Source organism: Tachypleus tridentatus, chromosome 13, assembly GCF_004210375.1.
Source record: "Tachypleus tridentatus isolate NWPU-2018 chromosome 13, ASM421037v1, whole genome shotgun sequence".
NCBI lineage: Eukaryota > Metazoa > Arthropoda > Merostomata > Xiphosura > Limulidae > Tachypleus > Tachypleus tridentatus.
The window spans coordinates 274,301,662-274,314,162 of NC_134837.1; positions in this window are offsets into that span (position 1 = coordinate 274,301,662).

A 12,501-nucleotide genomic window follows, 5' to 3' on the forward strand; every position below is an offset into this window, starting at 1 on the left:
TCGAAAGATGAAAATAAGAATAGGGAAAATAAAAAAAAAATTAGCATTTGATAGGGAAAATGTGAACATTATAAAATTAGCCTAAATACTAGCTGGTTAAAAGTTTAAGACCACACTGAAACGAAACATTAATTAGTAAACAGGTAACGAAACTTAAGTCATTTGTGTCAAGCATTAGCGTTGTCAACATCTCACACTGACATCTCCTGTGTTACGTTGGGTAACAACATGGCAAAGTCTAAAAAGTTGACAGAGCTGCAAAAGCAAGTTCTCTGTCAACGTATCATCGCTGGTAAAATTGGGCGTAGTTAAACTGCTGTTGTAAATTTCTTAAACGACCCTGAGGAATACGGAACTAGAATTTCATGTGGTCGGCCCAAGAAAGTTTCGCCGGCGTTGAGCAGGAGAATTCGACGGGTTGTCCGGCAAGACACTAGAGAATCGTCGAATCAGATTAAAGTGGACGCAGAATGCAGCTCTAGAACAATAAGACGACATCTACGAGAAAAAAGCTTTGAAAAACGTATCCAAAGGTCACGCCTCCTTCCACACCACGAAACAGCTCAGTTAAACTTTGGGTCACAAAACATGGGACGTAGAAAAGTGGACGAAGGTTTTGTTCTCTGATGAGACAAAATTAAACCAGGATGGTCCAGATGGCTTTCAACGCTACTGTCACGATAAGGATATCCCACCAGAGACATTTTTTACACAACACAGTGGAGGAGGTTTCATCACGATCTGGGGTGTTTTCTCCTTCCATGGAACAATAGAGCTTCAGGTTATACAGGGGCGTCAAACAGCAGTTGGTCACTTTGGCATGTTGGAGAGAGCATCCTTATTGACTGAAGGTTTTCTCTTGTGTTGAAATGATTCGATGTTTCAGCAAGACAACGCTGCAATCCACAATATCCACAAGACAAAGGACTTTTTCGTGGCGAATAACGTGATTCTTTTGGACCATCCAGCGTGTTCACTCGAACTGAACACCATTCAAAATGTTTGGGGGTAGATGGCAAGGGAAGTCTATAGAAATGGACATCAATTCCAAACAGTGCATGATCTTCGTGAAGTCATCTTTACATTCCAGGCAGCCATCTGCAAACGCTTATATCGACCATACCAAAGCAAACGTTTGAAGTTGTTCGCAACGACGGCCGTGCAACTCACGACTGAGTAATCTTGTTGGGCATTTCCTACCATGTTTAGGACTTTTTTTTTGGTATAGTCTTAAACGTTTGACCAGCCAGTATTTCGGCTAACTTCATGGTATTCATATGTTCGCTATTAAATGTTAAAAGGTTTTTTTTAATTTTCCCTTTTCTTATTTTCATCTTTACGAAGCTCTACTGAAAGACGTGGTTGAGTCTAACAAAGCAAAATGCATATTTTTTTTCTTTATGTTCATTGGCCTTAAGATTTTGGCCAGCAGTATATTTCGAAATGTAGCTTACATAAACTTTTATAATTATAATTGTTCAGAAATCAACAATGTTAATATCACGTTATAACACAGTCTTTCTTCTTAATATGCTGTAAATTTTACATTTTCCCCAGGATAACATAAGAATGAAGCTACTCTGTACGTTTCGGTTTCTTTTTTTTATTAAAATGTGGTGTTGTATAAATACTAGTTCAGAAATATATAAAGCTCCGTGTAAGTCCAAGATCAGAATACTTTATGTACTGAATCAAATCCCCTTTTTTATATATTTGTATGGTTTAAAGCTTTCTTGGGACTTGAATGTCTAGATACACTTTAATGTGGGTTACGATATTACAGAGTGTCTGTTATATGGGTTTTTATTTCCGTCAAACAAAATGTATACTAAATTATGATATTCCTTAAAATATGAAGTTCGTTGTACTTTGAACAATAAACCCACTACCATTAAAAGCTGGTTCATAAGTTTGTGTTTTGAAAGTGGCCATATGTTATGGTCAAAGTACCTTGTATAGAAAGTCACCATGATGAAATAACTTAGTTACAAACAAGTAAGAGAAAAGGTTTATCTGATAAAACATTAAGAGGTTAACAATAATCTCAAAACACAACACTTCAAAACTAGATATAGCTACAATAATAATTATAAGATGAACTAATTAAAACCTAGAAACACATGTGGTTTAAAAGGTTAACCAGTTCTGAATAACAATAAAACATATTCTCTATAACGTGAGTTACATTTTTTGGGACAGTGAGTACTTTCGCGTCTCTTACATCAAATCTAATTAACCGATTAGAGCAGCCCAAGAAATAGCAATGAATGTTGCTGTCTGTCTCACGTATTTCTTGTCAATCATTGAATTATTAGTAGCACTTAAAGCATATATAATACTTGAGTAACTTAGTGTAAAATTCAAAAAACAACAACAAAGAAATAGTTTTGGTAAAACAAGTGAAATATGTATTCTAATGTTAAAATAACTAATCAGTGACTTTAATATCACACATACAGGTTTATTTATGTTAATGTTACAATAGCTACTTGTGTTCCATGCTTTTGATTGATATACTAACTGCTTATCTATTATAATATACATAGTGAGTGCTAGCGTTACATTCATGTACATACGTTACACCCTTACCATACAACTTTTGATTGATATACTAACTGCTTATCTATTATAATATACATAGTGAGTGCTGGCGTTACATTCATGTACATACGTTACACCCTTACCATACAACTTTTGATTGATATACTGACTGCTTATCTATTATAATATACATAGTGTGTGCTGACGTTACATTCATGTACATACGTTACACCCTCACTATACAACTTCATTTCCACTGACAGTTTCAAAGTTATTCCACCACTACATAAGACAAGTTGACACACATGTACTACATGGATATAACGAATAATCTCTCACGGCTTCCTACTGACTCAGTATTCCTTGATAAAAGAGAAGCCCAAGATTTGGCGGTGGATGGTGATGACTAGCTGTCTTCTCTCTAGTCTTACACTGCTCAATTAGTGTTGACTAGCGTAGATAGCCCCTCATGTAACTCTGCGCAATATACAAAAAACAAACAAACAATCCTATAATGATAAAAAAATTTAATGAAAGTAAGATAATTTATAACAAAATTGTTAACGTTAGTCAACCAATGAAGCATCAGACACAGCAAACAATATATCTTCCAGATACTATATCTTCTCTGTCAGCCATAAACATCACGTTTATAAAATTGTTAACGTTACGTCAACCAATGAAGTATCAGACACAGCAAACAACATATCTTCCAGATACTATATCATCTCTGTTAGCCATAAACATCACGTTTATAAAATTGTTAACGTTACGTCAACCAATGAAGTATCAGACACAGCAAACAATATATCTTCCAGATACTATATCATCTCTGTCAGCCATAAACATCACGTTTATAAAATTGTTAACGTTACGTCAACCAATGAAGTATCAGACACAGCAAACAACATATCTTCCAGATACTATATCATCTCTGTTAGCCATAAACATCAATACGTTTATAAAATTGTTAACGTTACGTTAACCAATGATGTATCAGACACAGCAAACAATATATCTTCCAGATACTATATCATCTCTGTCAGCCATAAACATCACGTTTATAAAATTGTTAACGTTACGTCAACCAATGATGTATCAGAACACATCACAAAATTCAATCATATTTAATACCTTCTTTGATTTGTTTAATATGTCAATATTGATCACCAAAATAAAATCAAAACCCGAATTTTAGGAAACCGAAGGAAAATGCGTGTCGTTGGTGTGTATACACAATGAATTCAAACCCTCTTATCAACCAAATTGTTGCCTGTATAAAGGCTTAAACATATTTTTGAAAGATCACATTAAAGTATAATAAGAGATCGGGCAAGCAGTTTAAAACAGCACATGAAGCCTAAGATTCTAACAGTAAGTACTAATAAATATAACAGATGGCGCTAAATTTTATGTGTTTTACAAACAAATATCTCCAACAATCTTGTAACTATTCTTTACATTTTATTACGTTTTTTTTATTACTGTTTTTCAAACAATAACGATTTAAGCTAAATGATCAATAGTCGTGTATATCTGATAAAATAATACTTGATATGTGCCTTATGAACTTTAAATTAGTTGTAATAAGTAGGAAGTAAAACAACAGATTTCAAACAAAATGACACATTAGATCATTACACTGTGGTATCACCGTTATTGTTCTAGAGCATTATTTATGTGTGATATAATAATTTCAAGTCAGTATTTTGGAACAGATAATTATAATTTACATTGAATGTTACCCTTACACATAAATTTAAGACTCAGCAGATAGCCCGATGTGAATTTGCTACACGAAAACACACACACACACTCATAAACATAATACATAATATAAAGCAACGACACCTAGTGTAATAACAAAGTATACAAAATTCAGTTCCAATTTTAATTAAAACAATTCTTCTAATTTCGTTATTTCTTTCTATTGTTATATTTCCTGAGTGAAATAGAAAATTGTAATTAAACTCATTTTTGAAGGTCCAGTGGGCAAAAACAACAAAAACACACCTTCCTAGGTAATTTTCATTAGTTTCAATGTTTCGTTTTGACCAACGTTAGGGTCTCAGTTGGAACGTAAGAGTCATGAACTGATATAGGCGACATAAAGGTTTGTAACATTATTTCTTTATAATTGAGTAAAATCACTAAAAAGACAAACTATAACAATAAAGGTTACGCACAATCAAGGTTATCTAGGTTTCTAACATTGCAACTAATATGTCTAAATCATGTGGTAATGTTTATAATATCCACTGGTTCTGAAGAGTTTCATAACAATAAAGTTAAACGATATAATGTTTTATTCCTCTGATATGACAAAACAGTGTAAATATCTTAAGACTTTATTTGTTTGTTGTGAGAACGAAGCCATATCGGTTTGTCGGCTGTGTTCACTAGGGAAAATACACCGGATTTTAATGTTCTAAGTACATCTCTGTGCCATATGGGACTATGTGAAAGCGTTGAGTTAGCTGCTTTAGAATTTAGCTCATGAATTAAAAAACAATAGTAAAGATAAAACGTTTGTGTTCAACCTTACCTTAACACTTAACGACAATAGCAAAACTTAACGACTTATATAATGATAAAGGTTTATCATTATGTCATAGAACAACAATTAGTTAAAAATTGCTGACAGATTTTGAAACAAATCTCATTGAATATCAACATTATGTTATTGGTCTATGTCTGAGGAATCAATATTTCCTAAACCAAATTTGTAATGCACATGAAACAGCAGTTTTTTGGCATGCCATGCAACTACACTGTAAATGCCAAAGGAGAAAAACAGGTGACAATCAAAATCACTGGTTATGAAAAGTTAAGAATTAGTGTCATGCTATGTGTAACTGCAGACAGAAATAAATTACTGCCGTATCTTATATTAAACAGGAAAACATTGTTTAAAGAAAATGTTTGCAAAAATGTAATATTCTTTGGGACAGTAGTGAATCAAGTGATGAAGATGCTTTAACTTCAGTATATAACAGTGAGTTAGAAGAAACACAAGAGTAACATCCTGATTAAATAAAGAAAGCAGGAAGATATATTATTGTGATAAAAATTTAAATTTCTTGTATATTTTATATATTTCATTTTAAATACATTATTAACATTTTTGATTCATTAATAAACTCTTTTAAAACATTTACTCCTTTCTATTTATTATCTAAATATTTTTTCCCTTAAAATCTCGTATTAAAAGTGGGGTTCATCTTAAATTCAAAGTAATAGGGTGTATATGTTGTGTTATATTTCATAACGTGGAAACTACCTCACCAAAACAAGACTGGCTATATATATGTGTGTGTGTGTGTGTGCAATATAAATTAGTGTAAATAAGTGTCTAAAACTATTTCATTGTTATTGTTTATCAAACCTTTTCAGAAAAATACCAGTATTTCTTTGAATTATATATAAATAATGATTGAGTTAACACAGCTGCAATGATTTTTGTTTTTGCCTATATCTTAAAGTATAAAATTGTGTTTTAAATGTGATGTTCATTTTGTATAATAAGCAAATTTTAGTTAAGTACATAAACTAAAAATCAGTGGATTAATGAATATAGCTATTTTAAGATTCTGTTTTTGTTCTAATTTACTATTATTTGACTGCATTGTGTCACCAGTTGGGTATTTCTCACTGGTTATCATTGAACAATGAAGTTTTATCTACTTAAAACCTTTTGTTGTGAGTCCAGTATTAAAGATGTACATTTCATTATCAGGCATGTGTAACAGAAAGTAAAAACAAAAGATTGATATTTTATGTCTTAATATTTTACAGATTAGTAATTTTATACTTTCAGTACATTTCTTTTACTTTATATTGTGATGTAAGCTATATTTAATTTAAATGTTTGCTAGATAGAATTATAATGGTGTTAATATCTAGAAAGTTATTGAAAGTTAATAATGATATTGAGTTAAGTGTTAGCAGTGAGAACTGTTGTACTGTTTTCAGTTACTTAATCAATAAGCCATGGAATTCACCAAAGAGGTTCATATGTAAGTTAGGCCTAAGTTTATGTATTTGTAATTGTCTTTACCAGTGTTTGTGGCTCTAACACATGGAATTAATTTGGCATTATATTTAACATGTAATCCAAAAGAATATACCCAGTGACAGAACATGTCCAATAAGAACTTGAGTTAAAGTAAACTGTATAATGATGTGCCAACCACATTATATCCAGTAACAGTGAGGCCTTTTGCCTAACAACGGACTCTTCAGGCTGCTAGAATATGATAAATGTACTTGAAATTGAGATGCTTTTATATTAACAAATTGCTTGGCAACAGTTGGTCACAAGAAGGCTTTACAGATACCTTTTCATGTGGCCATAAACCATTAAATTGTTAATTATTTATTTAACAAAATGAGTACTCTGCTGTTAGAAATATTCCTTTAATGATTAGTTTCTTTCTCTCTAGTTCTTTGTGTTCATATTGAATTGTGGGTTTTGTAAAATATATTTTTTCATAGTTTTAAAATGTAGATGTGAATATAGATGTCTATTTTTATATTGTACTTTTTTTTCCGGTTTGATTATATCAAGATAAATAAACAGAAAATTAAGTACGAAACCTGTTTCTGTAAATTAATAAACATGCCCTACTTAGATCCTGGGTTTTGTCTTCTGAAGACAGTTTAAATAGCACAATCATTTAGAGTTTAAATAAACTGTGCTCCCGCATGTCAATAATACATATTGAATATAATTCAATTGTTCGTGCAGGACCGAAAACAATGTACTAAAATTCATATTGTCCGTTACGATAATTTGGCCAAAGTATCTTAAAATTTACTTCTTTGTGCGCAGTATACCTAGTTAGCCGTATTTGTATCTAACGTACATATTGTCTCATTAAGTGCATGTTGCTACACAGTACGTAACTTGTCCTTTGAGCTTATACATTGTTATAACCGTGTTTGTTTTACTTCCGATTTGTTTTCGAGTTAAACAACCAGTATTATGTGGATCCTCTACACACGCGTATCATAGAAACACGGAACATAATAATCTTCCACTTAAGTTACATTCAAAATCTAACGCTAAGAAAAATTACGTGACAAACTATTTTCAGCAGTTCGCAGAATGGCTCCGAGTTTATGTTTTATTGTTAACTGCAAAGTTAACTCCTAACCCATCGTTTGACCGATTTAAGATTGGATTACAGCCGCGGCTACTGAGCATTCCCTCTTATAACTTTTGTTTTATGGCTATGTAGCTGATACATTAAAATAAACGATTATAGTTTTTACTGTCGTGCGTATGCATGTAGAAATACATTTACCACTAAGTTATTTTATTTTGGAAAACAACTGCGACACGAAATGTACAGTTCAAAACTACGTTTCCTTAACAGAAAATGGTACGTTATGAGAAAAGTTTCAGACTTAAAAGGAGTCTGATGGTTTGAGTGATTGTATACTAACCGTTTTAACATATTGAGTAGCTTTATGTACGATTTCTGGGATCTGATGTTTGTTAAGTATTGATAATTTATACTTTTTTTTTATTTCAGAGGTTTTTATTGTTTTTGTTTACTTTGAACCACGTTTCAGTTTGAGAAAACAGTAGCAACTAATGTTTTATTATTCGAAACTCGGATATAACAAATAGTGCACGTACCTAAACCCAAGTTGGAAAAAAGTTAATTCTCTTTAGATATTGGTTAAGTCATTACTTGTAAATAGAAATTCTGTATATACAAATTAGTGTAAGCATAAATAATTAAAAAAACAAGGCCTAACTTCAGTACTAAGTATCAAGACAGTTTAGGTTAAGTAGTGAGTATTAACATACGTCCACCACTGCGCACGTGACTGCTGCAAGAACCAGAACCAAGCAAATATAAAAAAATAGCAGTAGAAAATTAAATATGATGAAAGTAATATTTGAAATCATTAACTAACTGTATCAGTCTTCCACTACAAAAACTATCAACAGATTTTGATCAACTGGAAACTTTCCTTATTTCTGCTCGACTTTCGTCAACTGAAAGGTCGATGTTTGGTTCTGGTACTCGAAATGATACCACCAGTAACTGTCGCCATCTATTAATGGAAAGAAAAGTACCAGCTTAGTTAAGTAAATAACCTGTACCTTCAAGTCCGGCATCATACAACTCTGGTTTTATCTGATGAACAGAACCATAATCAGCATAATTACTTCAATATCCAGCAGACAAGAGTGCTTGAATAGTGAAATGCAATGTGAAGATATGAAATGTGTATGCACACTTAAGCACTAATTTACGTTACTTACACATTATCTGATGTAGCTGTCGAGTTTGGATCTTAAGAGAAGGTTTTGGTGATAATTAATCAACTACAAATCAAACTAGTCGTAGGTTACGAAATCGACAGTAGAGATATTCAAACTACAACTGAGAAATTGAACCAACTATATCAGACTAATATCATATAGCCTAAAATCAACAATGACAGATACTTTAAAAGACAACTGCCACTCACGTTTGTTTGTCTTCCCAAAACGTCATAAATGAGACAAAACCTTCACTTAGACACCAAACTAGAAAATGATTCATCAGACTGTTAATATTTCACTTGAATCTCACTGCAGTACAGTAAATGATTCAGTAATCTTTCACTTGAATCTCACTGCAGTACAGTTTGAAGTTGTATATTCCTGACTGTGTGTATGCATCATATCATGGTCATGTTAGAATGCATTAGTGCAACTAAGACCTTATGACTTAGTTACAAGTAAAACCGAGTAAAAACACGTCTATTGTTATAGATTGACAAATTTACTGTTATATCAATAATATTTCTTCACTAAATTTGTCGGTTATACAAATCAACATTGATGTTTCGTCTATACTTTTGTCTAAAGTTAAGAAACTTTCTTCACGCCTATAAATATAAACCAACGTGAAGCACAAATTTTATTAAACCGATACTACATGCATGTTTGTAAAAAATAGTGATGATATTGTTTGGTAAATAGAAAATATACGTGTCCGTTTAAATGAGGGGGGCGATCTACCTTGCTTTATATAAATCGACCCAGTAGGTAACGGTGTTTATCCGTGCAAAACATAGGCATCAACTTATGGTTCGTAATTTGTTTGGTTCAGGAGCATTTATATCAGGAACAGACATTTGACAAAGAACGTTTATAGATTCAAACATTATAAAGCATTTAACTACAGAGGATTCACATTGAATAGTAGGAGGAAATTTCACAGATTTAGCACCAAGTTATATACATTTATAAATATATTTAACTAAAACAGACATCGGCATTAGAATATATATTAGTAACGTTGCGTCAGACGTTTCAACAAGCTAAACAAATCAAACGATATCATTAAAATACAACTGACGCCAAATATCTTTGTCAAAGTTTAGTTTTACTTTCAACTAAAGAAGCCAACTTTCGATAACCAATAATAAATAGATCATAACTTTTCTGTACACGTTATTTCATTAGTAAAGAGTTTTATATTTTAGTGGTTCATAACTAATCTATACATGTTCTTTATTTTGTAAAGGGTTTTAAACTTTTGTAGATCGTAACTAGTTTGTACGTGTTCTTTAATTAGTACAGAGATTTTAGACTTCATTGAATTATAACTAGTCTGTACATGTTCTTTGTTTAGTAAAGAGGTTTTTTAGACTTCAGTAGATCATAACTAGTGTGTACATGTTCTTTAATTAGTAAAAGTATTTTAGACTTCAGTAGATCATAACTAGTGTGTACATGTTCTTTGTTTAGTAAAGAAGTTTTATTGGACTTCAGTAGATCATAACTAGTGTGTACATGTTCCTTCTTAGTAAAGAGGTTTTATTAGACTTCAGTAGATCATAACTAGTGTGTACATGTTCCTTCTTTAGTAAAAGTATTTTAGACTTCAGTAGATCATAACTAGTGTGTACATGTTCCTTCTTTAGTAAAGAGGTTTAGACTTCAGTAGATCATAACTAGTGTGTACGTGTTCCTTCTTTAGTAAAGAGGTTTAGACTTCAGTAGATCATAACTAGTGTGTACATGTTCCTTCTTTAGTAAAGAGGTTTAGACTTCAGTAGATCATAACTAGTGTGTACATGTTCCTTCTTTAGTAAAGAGGTTTAGACTTCAGTAGATCATAACTAGTGTGTACATGTTCCTTCTTTAGTAAAGAGGTTTTATTAAACTTCAGTGAATCATAACTAGTGTGTACATGTTCATTAATTAGTAAAAGTATTTTAGACTTCAGTAGATCATAACTAGTGTGTACATGTTCCTTCTTTAGAAAAAAGGTTTTATTAGACTTCAGTGAATCATAACTAGTGTGTACATGTTCATTAATTAGTAAAAGTATTTTAGACTTCAGTAGATCATAACTAGTGTGTACATGTTCCTTCTTAGTAAAGAGGTTTAGACTTCAGTAGATCATAACTAGTGTGTACATGTTTTTTAATTAGTAAAGAAGTTTTAGACTTCAGTAGATCATAACTAGTGTGTACATGTTCCTTCTTTAGTAAAGAGGTTTTATTAGACTTCAGTGAATCATAACTAGTGTGTACATGTTCCTTCTTAGTAAAAGTATTTTAGACTTCAGTAGATCATAACTAGTGTGTACATGTTCCTTCTTTAGTAAAGAGGTTTAGACTTCAGTAGATCATAACTAGTGTGTACATGTTCCTTCTTTAGTAAAGAGGTTTAGACTTCAGTAGATCATAACTAGTGTGTACATGTTCCTTCTTTAGTAAAGAGGTTTAGACTTCAGTAGATCATAACTTGTGTTTACATGTTCCTTCTTTAGTAAAGAGGTTTAGACTTCAGTAGATCATAACTAGTGTGTACATGTTCTTTGTTTAGTAAAGAGGTTTTATTAAACTTCAGTGAATCATAACTAGTGTGTACATGTTCATTAATTAGTAAAAGTATTTTAGACTTCAGTAGATCATAACTAGTGTGTACATGTTCCTTCTTTAGAAAAGAGGTTTTATTAGACTTCAGTGAATCATAACTAGTGTGTACATGTTCATTAATTAGTAAAAGTATTTTAGACTTCAGTAGATCATAACTAGTGTGTACATGTTCCTTCTTTAGTAAAGAGGATTAGACTTCAGTAGATCATAACTAGTATGTACATGTTTTTAATTAGTAAAAGTATTTTAGACTTCAGTAGATCATAACTTGTGTTTACATGTTCCTTCTTTAGTTAAGAGGTTTAGACTTCAGTAGATCATAACTAGTGTGTACATGTTCCTTCTTTAGTAAAGAGGTTTTAGACTTCAGTAGATCATAACTAGTGTGTACATGTTCCTTCTTAGTAAAGAGGTTTAGACTTCAGTAGATCATAACTAGTGTGTACATGTTCTTCTTTAGTAAAGAGGTTTAGACTTCAGTAGATCATAACTAGTGTGTACATGTTCCTTGTTTAGTAGGTTTTATTAGACTTCAGTGAATCATAACTAGTGTGTACATGTTCTTTAATTAGTAAAAGTATTTTAGACTTCAGTAGATCATAACTAGTGTGTACATGTTCCTTCTTTGGTAAAGAGGTTTAGACTTCAGTAGATCATAACTAGTGTGTACATGTTCCTTCTTAGTAAAGAGGTTTAGCCTCAGTATCATAACTAGTGTGTACATGTTCTTAGTAAAGAGGTTTAGACTTCAGTAGATCATAACTAGTGTGTACATGTTCTTTGTTTAGTAAAGAGGTTTTATTAAACTCTCAGTAGATCATAACTTCAGTTTACATGTTCCTTCTTTAGTTAAGAGGTTTAGACTTCAGTAGATCATAACTAGTGTGTACATGTTCCTTCTTTAGTAAAGAGGTTTAGACTTCAGTAGATCATAACTAGTGTGTACATGTTCCTTCTTTAGTAAAGAGGTTTAGACTTCAGTAGATCATAACTAGTGTGTACATGTTCCTTCTTTAGTAAAGAGGTTTAGCCTTCAGTAGATCATAACTAGTGTGTACATGTTCC